We start from the raw sequence: 13,382 nt of genomic DNA, 5'->3' as shown, positions 1-13,382 counted from the left end.
TAATAAATTATGGCGGGAATACAAATAAATTTCAAAATGTATTATATGGAAACATCCTACATCCCCTCTCTAAAATAAATGTATTACATTTTCCATGAAATGAGGGTTTATCAAGTAATCATACAGCAAGAGAAGTATAAGGCATACTGATGACAAAATGGTGTTATATAAAAGATAACACAAATCATATAAGTGGAGCGCGATTACGTGCTCATTGCAAAGTAAGACGACATTTAGTTGCATGAAATTAACAAATTATTACAAACTGTTCACATATTCAGTACAAAAAAAAAATCAAATTGTGCATAATTAAAGAGAAATCAAATTGTACATAATTGAAAAATCATTAAATATAGCATTCATGCCAACAGGAGGATTTATTTTCCTGGTCCCTCTTCTGGGTTGGGGGTTGGCACACGAGTCAGCGGGGGAAAGTGAACGAGTAGGTGGGGGGAAATCCTGCACTCTTATTTCCCGAAGATGTTTTCTGTTTCTCGTTGATATTCTTCCACTACCATCTAGTTTTATGACATATTGGCAGTCTCCTTTCATTTCAACGACTTTTGCAATACGATCCCAGGCCTTAGAGACAACATTTTGCACTGCTACTGTGGTACCCGCTTGCAAGGGGCGGAGTCTCTTTGCACTAGAATCATGACGGAACTTGACATTTCTCAGGTGTTTACCCATCTTCTCCTCTCTGTCTATCATAATGTCTGCCCACTGTTCTGTTATCTAATGATAGCTTTTAATCATGGGGACTGAGTCCCTGAGTTGTCGTCCCATGGCTAACTGTGCCGGCGATTTATCTATGTCTCTTAGGGGCGTATTTCTATATTGCAAAATGGCTCTTGCAAAACTATCTGTGTCGAGGCTTCCGTTGCTTCTTGTGTTATCTTGAATGGTTCTCTTTGCTGTACGTACTGCTGCCTCTGCCCTCCCGTTGGATTGGGGGTAATGGGCTGGGGATATTCGCATCCTAACCCCCCATTTCTGTAGGAAGCTAGCCATCTCAGTGCTTACTAAATTGGTGCCACCATCGAGGGAGATTTCTTCCGGGGCGCCCCACTGCATGAAGTATTGTCGGAAGAGAGGAATCAACTTAGCAGAAGTGGCACCATTTGGAAAGAAGGCAATTTCCAGCCAACCAGTAAGCCTATCTGCATATACTAGATATTTTTTTCCACACATTTGAAACATATCTGTGACCGTTTGTTGAAAAGGATATTCAGGGGGTGGGGTAGGCAATAGCGGTTCCCTTTGTTGGGATGGAGCGATGACGTCACATGTTCTGCACTGCATCCTCTTGAGTTTCAGTTGACCCTCCATCCCGGGCCAATACACAGCCTGTCGTGCCCTACGAATCATTGAATCAGAACTTTGGTGGCCTGAGTGTAGGTTAGAGACAACTTGGTCTCGTAGTGACACAGGTATTGCCAGACGTATGTGCCCGTCATCGAATGAATACACCACCAGCTCGTCCACGATGCCAAGTCGATCCCATACATTAAAATACGGCTTTATGCTGGAGTCGAGTAGATTTCTCGATACCGGTCAAGAACCTGCGGCTACCATACTCTTTAGCACCTGATATTCCACATCGCTTTCAGCAGCCCTTTTAACACAATTCCAGTCGAGGGTTAAGATGTCATCACTCAGCGACGTCATCAGTGCTGCAACGCATGAACTCTCAACTTCCTCCCCCATCTCACGGTCACTCGCATTTATTGGGCTTCTGATTACTGGATATCTCGAAAGAGTATCGGCTGCTGAGTTTTTCTTCTCTGGGATGTATTTTACTGTGAAACTGTATTGTAATGTTTTTCCTTTAATCGAAGCAAACGAGGATTTGCAATGTCTTTCAATTCTCTGTCCCCAAACACTTTGACTAGTGGACAGTGGTCAGTAACAAGGATAATATTGGGACACCCAAGTAAGAATAATCTAGCTTTCCGAAAGCACCATACCACGGCGGAAGCCTCTCCTTCAACGACTGCATAATTAACTTCTGCCGAGGTTAAATGTCTGCTTCCACAGAGGGCAAGCTTCCACCCCCCTTTGCAACAAAAGGGGACTTTATCCTCTTCGCAACTGCAATGTTGTTGTAACACCAGAAATCCCATCCCATCACGCGACCAGTCAGTGATTACTGCTGTTCGCCTGGATTTATCATAGTAGGCCAATCCATCCCCAATCAGATTGCATAAAATTTCTTTAGTCTTTTCGAACGCATCCTGTAACATTTCATCCCAGTATACCTTTCGACTAGTAGACTTTTTTAGGAGGTCTCGAAAGGGTTCCATTAGTTGAGAGGTAGCAACAAATGGGGCCAATTGGTTTACAAGGCCAAACCAAGATCTTATGTCAGTGATGGTTGGTTGATTTGGCATTGGGAAGCTCTTGATTGCAGACAACTTTTCCTCACCTGGCTTGAAATTGTCCCACCCAATTCATAGCCCACAAAGTCTACCTCGCGTTGGCAAAATTGAAATTTTTCAGGATTGAGGGTAACTCCGTTCTCTTCACATACTTGTAAAAAACTTATAGTATGATAGAACGCTCCTTCCACAGTATCACCATAAAGGAAAACATCATCGACACATTTAGATTTTCTCGGAATGTCCGCTATTACATCATCAAAGCGCTTTGAGTATGCATCCGAGGCAGAGACATGTCCCATTGGGGTCCTACAATACTGGTACCTACCCCATGGGGATATGAAGGTAGTCAGGTGCCGACTTTCTTCATCTAATTCCACTTGGTGGAAACCAGAATAGGCATCTATTACAGTTTTGTATGAACGTACAGGTACACCGGATGCCATGTCGAACGGGGCAAAAGTGTGATGAGTTTCTCTTTTGCAAAATTTGTTTAGCCTTTGGTAATCCACTGTTCTTCTTGGGTTTCCATTCCTTTTAGCCACTACCACCATTCGCGCACACCAATCGGTTGCAGTTCCTGTAGGAACGGGGCGGATTATTCCCAGTTTTACATCGTCGTCCAGCTGTTTTTTTACCTCTTGCTCCCAATGTTTGGGAATTGGAATTGGCGTATGGCATGCGTATGGGACTGCATCAGGGAGAAGGTGGATATGGTGTGGCTTTCCCTTCATTACCGGTAAAGGATTCCGTTTAGTATTGAATACCGTACCAGAGAAACGCTCCAAAATCTACCTTTTGAGCTTAGGTACGTTGGCCTCCTGAGAGGAGAACGGCAACACTATGACGTCATGGTTGTTGCTCACATCACTGGTGACGTCATTGGCATCCACACTATTGGGCCGTTCCCTACCAATATTATTTATTGATATCCCGTCTACCTTAACATGATGGGGAAAGTCCACATCCACTAATCCTGAACACTTACATACATCTATAGATAGGTATAGCCTAGAGACACCGCACACTACTAACACCTCTATATTTAGAGGAATATTTCTGCATAATGTTATTGTACAACGCACACTACCCAGTACTCTCATGGGTTTTTCGGCTGCATGATTGACCCTGGCGTTCGAACGATACAACTGTTTCACGTTCAGTCCTAATTGATGCAAAACCTTTTCCCCCATAATACAAACTTTAGCCCCGGTATCGGCAATGGCATCAATAAATGCCTCATACATTGATACATCACGTCTCATTTTATGTTCAATTTTTACGCGTACATAAGGTAGTTTTCCCGACAATGCTGTCACCTGCTGGACCCCACAATGCTGCACTAATGTGCATGCCGTCACTGACATAGTGTCGTCATCATGGTCGACTTCAATGCCTGCTGCCTTGTTATTCACACATTTTTTTCTGCAATATCTAGCTAAATGACCCTTTACACCACAGTTGTGGCAACAAACTTCATTTGCATAGCAGCTAGATTTATTTTTCTCATGAATGCGCCCACAACAATCAAATCTCTTACCTGACATGAGCAGCTTACTATCCTTCTGTCGACGAAAGTTCGATTTTACTGCCGCAACATCACTATGTTCTGTTTCATTACTATTATAGGGCAGCAATTCCTTCCCCACCTTGGCGGTAATGAGTTTCTGGTTAAATTTGTTTGCCCCACTGTCCCTTTCAGCTGCCTCATATATTTCACACTTCTGTAGAATTTTGGCGACACTGTTATATTTCTCGTAGTCCTGGAGTATTTCTTGTTTCAATCCACAGTTATTTAAACCACTGGCTAACCTGTGAGTCAGCATATAGTCACTCATGTCTTTTTGGCACTGAGGGCAGCGGAAAGCACAATCTAAAGCCAATTCCTGACACCGATGTACATATGTCTTCGCGGGTTCCATAGGCCCTTGCTGTGCACTAAAAAATTTATCCCACAGAATTGCACGATTTACAGACTTTTGAGACACTTCTTGGACGGCATCCAATGCCGGATGTAAAGAAAGGGCTTTCCATTCATCGGCCGTATAACAGGCGTCCAATGCCCTTTGCAACTGATCATCGCAGTTCAAACGAATGCTCAGCACAGCATCTTCAGTTGCAACCCTGCAAATTTGGAACCAATCTGTCATTGACCTACGCCACTTCCTAAATGCTCCTTGTGACATTTCGTACGAACATTTGTCGGGCATAATTGCCCTCATACCTGAGGGGGCACCATTGCTCTGTCGCTGCTGCAAGAAAAGGTTTGCCATTGCATTCAGAAGGTCCTCATTCCCACCATTGATGCGGCCACGTGCAACCTGTCGAATGGTCCCTCTTCTTGGTGTTGTTGAGTATCTTGCACCCGGCATCTTGAAGGCTTCACTGTAATCCTACTCACTGCGCCATGTATGCAGGTTTGGTATACTCAAACACGAGCAATGTGCAATAGTTTTGTATTCATAATTCAATACATGGTGAGCAGCAATTCAATAACAATGTTGAGGCCACGCTTGCTCCAGCGAGACTGCCCCAGATTCAATATCTCCCGCCTTTAATAGATTATGGCGGGAATACAAATAACTTTCAAAATGCATTATATGGAAACATCCTACAGTTTGACCCAAGGATTACTCGTTTTATTATTCGATACCTTATAAAATCCCCTCATTTTATATACCCATCAAATTTATTTATCATACATTCCATTTTATCTTCATATATTACTTTTATACATTTTGTTATTACCTTGTCACTCCCAGATTTTACATAAATACTTGCTCTGGACAAGTTTCATATTCTGTTCATTCATGTTTATCTCTCACCTTACAATTCATGCCTGCATTCATCACCGTTGAACATCAATCTGCTCCCGGGCCTAAAACCCTGTTGAGTTTCTATCCATGACTGTGGTAAATATATATTAATTATTGTAGGAAGGCAAATAACTTGTTACAGGTACTTTACGGGACATACTGTGGTACTCTGCACAAAGACAGATATTACATCACCTTGAACCTTCTACAATGATACGCAATATAGCACTTAGTTTTGGAATGAACTATAGCGCAGTCCACTTTATTTGTTGATTTGAACATAAACATAGGTACTGTATTAATAATTATTGTAAACAAAAAATCATACCCTTAACATTTTACTTCTGGACATTGTTAATTTTTATGGGGTAATATATTGTAGATATGTGATTCCCTAAGCACTGCGCATGAGGTGACGGCAAATTTCAGAATTGCGTCATGCTTCAAAACTGTGTAGGACTCAGTATGAAAACGGTTAGTGGTCTTTATAAAATATATATACACTTATCTAATCTTAATTTGTATCCATGTTATACAGTACCGTTTTAGAGTAATGTATTGTTTATGGAAATGTAGGCTACGTGTAAGGTATCTTATCAAATAGTTAAGTCGTCCGAACAAGAACTGTGAACACTTGAATCACAGTTAAGCTTGACTCTAGTGATAGAGTAAGTACATGCTGCATATTAGAGTAATATACAAAAGGGTATCGGTTATCCGTGCACAACACTATCTGCAAATCACAAATTTACCATTTTATTATGCAATACAGTGAATAAAACCAGTTTGTTCAAAGTACCTAAGAAAATTGTGTAGCGGTTGTGTGCCTCTTGTGTACTTACATATTTTACATAATTACTTAATGCAATTTATTACTTATTTACTTTGAGAAAGGCTTCAATTTCCTTTTGAGAGCCTTGATAATGTTTTCAGTTGTTTAGCTATGGGCTGCCAACGTAAGAGCCCGTGTCCAGCAAAAGGATTGCAATCTATCAAGCACCGGATGTCTAGAGGAAGCTTGTTGCCATTTCTAATGTTGAAAGCACACAACATGAACTTCTACGACATACTAAATAATTTTTTAGCGATATATAAAATTGATGAAGCTGAAATATTTTCGATAAGTCATGTTGGTGAATAAGACTCTGAAGGGCAGCCAGTTTATCATATTATATATCTTTAGAGGGAAAATTTCTACATTTTGTAATGGCGTGAAATATAAAACAAATGTTCTAAATTCTCCAGAAATGCACCAGATCTAGCACAAGCCCCCCAAAATTACAACTCTGGTGACCAGTTAAACTGAGATGATATGTTGTACTTAGTAGGTTATATGATTCTGTTGCAAATGAGAGATCTTGCGAGTATATAATACTTATATGTAAAAAAACTCTTTAATGTAGAAAATTTTCAATATGCAAACAAAAACCCCTTATTATCAATTTTTACTTATTTTAAAAATAAGGATTTGTCAAACAAATGCTCTTTCTTCCGGTATTCTTAACATCTAATATGTTCTATCAGTGATCAAGTCTTGAGCATTCTAAGAACCGACAATCTTTCTACAATCTGTTATCTAATATGACATACAAGTGAACAATCGGTTACTTGATATTATTATGTGATTGAAGTAGCCTTTGTATATCAGCGGCCAGTTCCTCCAGCGTGGATTAAAAATGGACGTCAACTAACCTAAATATTCCCACCTAATCTAACCTACAATACATGTCCTTACCTACTTAACGACCCCCTGCGACAACCCTTACACTTCTGTATTCTGAGTAAGCCATAATAATATATACAGGTAGCCACTATCATACATACACCCTCAATTGTATTCAGGCGATGACTGATGGGCTAAATTGTCAGAGTCATCTGGTAGTGATGAGCTGGACAAAAAAAGATTCATACAGCGTAAAGTTGATTCCTCATTTTCAGTAGAGAAATAATATACATTACGGAACCTTTGAAGGCTGTTGGAACAGACTGGGTGTAGAATTTCTAAACTTACGACGGAAAACCCTCATTTTAAAATGAAAACAAACATAAGAAAGCCAATTGACATAAGGTTTTCCCCTAACATAACCTAGGAGCCGTATCCTTAACTACCGGGGCAGCAGTAATCCTAGCTAGCTTACCCTAAGACTAAGCCTCAACCTCATGTTTGATACCAAACCAGCTTCACTCTTAATAAGATAACACTAAATCATAATATTTAGTTAATTGTAAAACTAGCTTCCTATTCTCGCATTTCAGTTCAAATGAACAAGTACCCAGAAAGACAGTGGACAATTAATAAGTAAGTTTACAACTGTCCCAATGAACTACATCCACCCCCATATATTACAAACTGAATCAAAAGTCTTAAACAGATATATTTTTTGGCAAAAAAAGCTTAAAATTTACATAACTATAGCAAAGCTAAAGCTTACCCTATAGGCTACTTGTCAGAATTTAGTCAGCCTAGTCTAAGATTTCACACATGAGCAATTCAACATTGCAAATGAATCACCATCTGTTTACCAAATGATAGAATAGGATTGCTATCTTAGGATATATCCGACAGCCTTTGGTAATCCTAGGGCACGATTCTTGATCAATGGTATATAGCCACTTTTGTGCCAGCCATATGCTATCCTGGGAGAGGATATCCCTGCCAGCTCAAAAACCTGTTTACCCTGCACAAGGGACACTGAGTTCCCTCCCAAGCTTACCGGCAGAAGGGACACCAGCATGTAGTCCTTTCTGCTGGTGGGCTGTAATTCGCGGCCCTTCGGTCAGCAGTTGACCTACAAATGAGTAACTACAATGGCAAGAGCCCGTGTCTTACACAAGGTAAGGCAATCTATACAGACAGACACTTTCGTCTGCCATTTCTGCTATGTCTGGGGCAAAATTCCACTGACAAGCCTATTGCAAAATCTGCAAGAGATGCATAGCATACCTCTAACACCGAGAAGACATTGCTTACTATGCCTTCTCCTTGGCTGGAAAGCTGGGACTAGGTAAGTAGTACAGTCATGACTTTGTCAATTACAATGCAAGGTGCAAATATGACTTGTACAATCTGTACCGTGACCTCGTGTCCCGCCTCATGACTGGAAGAAACAGGGAGCCTCCTTTGTAGGCTATAAGGAAGCCCTTCCACTGAAATCCACTACTACAGTCATCCTTGACTGCAATTATCCTGGCATACTTGATATGATTTTATAACTGGACAAGAAGACTGAAGAGAGGACTCTTCCCTACACCTTTTCTCGTCCTCATAAGGGCACTCCCAGGGCTCCTACCACCACTCCTGTCTCCCCTCCCTCTCCTGTGGAGACTCCTGCTGCAATGAATAAGAAGAAGAAAAGAAGAACCACTACACCACCTGCCAACGCCCCAGCCCTGAACTCTGCGCCAGCTGGCTCACCACATTCCAGCACCCCAAGTGTTGATATGGATATTGATCTGGCCACTGACACACAGGACCCTGCTCGTGCAGAATTGCATCTGCCCAATTGCAACTGTACCAGATGACTGACTCAACTCCTTGAGGAAGCAACTTCTACTCTCACTTTAGCTGTTAAAACGGATCCAGACCCACAGCCTACCACAATCGACCCGAAGCAGCTTCTAAAATTCAAGCTCAGATCTGTGGATGGGGCACCCTTCTATGCAATGGTAACTGCCATTGCAACATCCAACCCAGGCATCAAGATTCGACTCAGAACCAACCTTTGTTAAATCGTAGTGAGAGGAATTTATCACAAACCCAATTGAAGTTGATATGGAATTATGTAAACAACAGTCTAACTCAATAATGATTGCAAGAGAAAGAAAATGTTAGTTAACCAGGAGAGATTCTCCAAGCTAAGACAAGGCACAGGCTCTTGCACACTTGCAGCCTGTAGAGAGCTAAGACACTTTTGCCTTTGTCTTTCCATCTATGAAGCAAGTAATGGCTGCAAACAGAAATCTATTGAAAAATTAAAAACTAGTCATGTGTCTTATGCTTGCCACTATCCACTGTGGACTAGGACTACCCTGACTTTTTCTATTAATTTGCGGTAGTTAACGATATATCTATTTTTATTTATAAAAGTATTATAAATCGTTTTTTTTTCTTTGTGTATAGGCCCTATTCTTGGTCTGATCTCAATTCTATATATATATATATATATATATATATATATATATATATATATATATATATATATATATATATATATATATATATATATATATATATATATAATATAAAACTGTTTAGCACTGAAGTGACCCGATATCAATCTAGTTCATTGTATATAGGTATGTCCATTGAAGCCAATATTTATATATTTAGTATATTTGATCTATTCTTAGCAAATGAAATATGAATTAATATTCACATTATGATTAGTATGAAACGTTTACATATAAGTTTATCCAATTTTCTCAAACTTCAATGATTAATACTATAGAATTATTTGAGTTTTTCAAAAGTGAGCAGGTACAGAAAATTGGTGTTCTGTGGCAGACTACGGGCCAACCAAAGGAAAGGCCCGTGCCAACAACAAGTGTTGGCTTTAATACCCCAACAACAACAACTGAGAACTCGACATAATTAGTAGCTGAAAAATCTCTTGACTGGTAAGACAGAAGTAGACATTTATGTCTGAATGTGTCTACCAATAATATCATTGAAATATGCATCAACAAAGAAAACTCTTCAGTTACGAAGCAATATTACTCAAGGCCTGTACAAGAGTATATACCAGCTACATTGCCATATTTCTAAGGGCAGAACAGAGCTTACATTGTCATAATTCCAAGAGCAGAGCTAGAAGCTTTTGTTACCTTGATTGCCATATTCCTAAGGTTAGAATAGAGAGGTTTCATTAGCTATACTGTCATAATTCTATGAACAGAACAAAGAGCTTTCATTTGCTATATTGTCATAATTCTTTGGACAGAATTTGCCCTTTGGATATCACAAATCTCATCCTTTAGAGAATTATTTATGCATAAGTATGTATGACAAGCGTAATGACAAGGTATTATGTTAGTAACCCGTGGAATCATATGATATGGAGGTATAACTCCGGACAACTAGAATCACTTCCCTTGTATATCCTAATATGGATAATGATTAATTATACTCTTCACGTCCTCAATGTTTTCTTGCAAAGGATCATTGGGAACATCTATGAATGTAAGACTCCTGTTTTTAGAACTCGGCTTACCTACACGTTCAAATGCTATTTTTACAACACCCTTCTTTTCTTTTGCTCAGCCCGCAATAACACACAACCTTAATTAAAAATAATTATTAAAACACATATACTGTGATCATTGTATAAAATGGATCATTCAATTTAGTGTGATATTTCTATAAATGGAAAAAAAATGGCTTTGTGAGGAGACTTGACAAATATGATGGATTTTGCAGCCAATAAACCAGAACATTCAACAAATGCACACAATCATAGTTAATTGAGTAGTTGCAGACTTCAATACTGTACAATTATAAATATTCTCCTGAAAGCTCACATGATTAAGCTTAAGCAATAGGCCTAAACACCATATACTTTTATGTTGTCTAATCATTTATTCGTGAAATAATCAGCCTAAGGGGAGTTGTGGAGGTAAGGACACAGATTGTAGGTTAGGTTAGGTGGTGCTCTATGCACGTATTCCAATCTGTTGTTATACAAAGGCTCCAAATTCTCCAATAAGTCTTGTGGATTGATCATTTTTATATGACTGTAATATTGTAATATTATATTCTCAAGAATGTACACAGAATTAGGCCTAAGCCGCGTAAGTCATAGGCCTAAACACCATACCCTTCTAGTGTGACTTAATCATAATTGCGGTATATAATTAACCAGCAATTTGCAGTTATTAAGATAGACAACATTGGACAACATTGCTCGAGTGTCTTACCTCAAAGAATTATACCCAACACAATAACTTATAGAAGCTTGTGAAAATCATAATGTCACTTGCTCGACTGGTCAATTCTATAAAAAAAAAGATCAGACTCTCTTCTGTAAATAATTCCCAAATACTAAATTTGATGATAAATTGGGTACAATCTTAATTTTCTAATATATCAATAATTTCTCAATATGATTATCCAAAATAAAAAAGGGTCTTTGATTGTAGAAACGTGTAAGATACAACTTCAGAGAATTTTGAGGGGATAAAGTTTCGTCAAAAGAAACCGGGAATCTGCAACGACTAATTTCAAGGGTTGCTTTCCTAGTCCTATACGTCACAGAAACACTATAGAACATACACAATCGGAATAAATGCTCACCAGAACATCAGTCATGCATACCCAACCCACCACTGTGGTGTCCAACCACGACAGTGGCCTCCCGTTTGAATTGCTTAGACTCACAGTCCCAGGCTTTCATTGACTTGCTGCCATGCGAATACTAGGCGAACACGTTACCACTTTTCTTATAGCCTTAATATCTTAGGTCGGAGCCTTTGTATATCGGCGGCCAGTTCCTCATGCGTAAATAAAAATGGACCTAAACTTTTCCCCCAACCCAACCAACAAGCGGTGTCCTTACCGACATACCACAGGGAGGGGGGCTAACGCCCCTCCCCCTGCGTCCACCTTCATAGTGCTGTATTTTAGATTAGACATAATAATACATTATACATATTTAATATTGTCATGGAAAACCTTGATGAGGAGTACCCTGACAGTGTAAAGGTATTTATATATACAGATATTGTATGTATTGTAACTCCGCACTCTGTCTTCAACAAGCATTAGAAAAGGCAAATAGGCAATGACCTCATACCTAATAAGGTTAAAGATCTTGGTCTAAAAATCAACCCTAACAAAACTATAGCCATGGAAGTGAAGAATATGTATCCTCCAACCCCCCTCTTACTAGGCGCGCCTATTAAGTGGGTAAATAAATATGTCTATATATGAGTAAATACTACCTTTAGGCTCTGGGCCACTCCCCACATAGAAATGTTGAAACTTTGAACTAAACCCTGTCAAAACCCTTAAAACTGGCAGGAAAGAACCTCTTAAAAATAAACTCAGGCACCTAATTCACCTGTGTGCTGATCTCAAACTGCCCCCCTACCCCGCCCCTATGCGGGTCAAGTCATTAATACACTTTAAGTTTAATTACACTCCCTCCCATTTTCTAAAGACTGCTGCTTCCTTGAAACAGCCTTCAGAGCTGGACTTGCATCCAGTCAGATTTCTCCTGCTAATGATGTTTACTTCACAGATGGCTCCATTGACAGGCCTGTCCCACCTGCTGCTGCTACTGTATACTACGTAGCGTACCCGGCCAGTTGGAGTCTCTCAAACAGCGTTTCCAACTTACAGACAGAGCTTGTGGCAGTCCTGAAGGCCCTGGAACACTCTGACACTGTCTAAGGTCACACCCCTATCCACATCGACTTAATGGGCTCAAGTGCAGTCTCAAAAAACCCTAACTTTAGAGAAAACTCACTAATCATCTCTGAAATCAAGCACTTAACCCATGCCCATTACCAGAATCAAAGACGGGTAACTATCAACTGGATCCCCAGTCATATTGGGATTCCGAATTACGAAGCAACTGACAGTCTTTCCAGGGGAGCCCTTGCAGTAGAGACAAAAAGTTTACTCCTCTGACCTCCCTTCAGTAGTTAAAGAAGTCAATGATCGAACATTGCCACAGTCAGCTCTTAAGCCCCATCAGGCAGGCCCAGTTAAATTTCCTCCCGGTCAGCCACTTGGTATATCAATGCAACTAAGTTTATTCAGCAGTCCCTCCGTGAAAACACCAACAGGTTGATCTCTGTTATAACCCACAGACTCAGACTAGGATACTCGTGCTCCTGGGAGTTGATTGACAGAGGAAACAGAAACTGCTCATACTGTGACCCACCTGCAGGCTTTTCCTTAGAACATTACCTGCTTCACTGTAATGAAATCTTTCCTCTCACGCAGTCCCTCAACCCAAGAATCAGCTCACTCCCGTCCTTATAGCCAGGCACGTACTGGAAAACATACAAATGCTTTCTGGTTTTTTGCGCTCCTATCCACCAACCAGGTAACTACAGTTCCCTGGGACCTGAACACCCTTTCTCATCCTTACTCATACCACTAGCCTTTTTTAATTCCTACAATGCACACTCTACATGCTGCTTGATAGCGGTACCTCTCCTATCCTATCAAATCATTCCTTTAACC

This window comes from Palaemon carinicauda, unplaced genomic scaffold, assembly GCF_036898095.1.
Source record: "Palaemon carinicauda isolate YSFRI2023 unplaced genomic scaffold, ASM3689809v2 scaffold416, whole genome shotgun sequence".
Classification (NCBI taxonomy): domain Eukaryota; kingdom Metazoa; phylum Arthropoda; class Malacostraca; order Decapoda; family Palaemonidae; genus Palaemon; species Palaemon carinicauda.
This window is presented reverse-complemented; position numbering follows the sequence as displayed.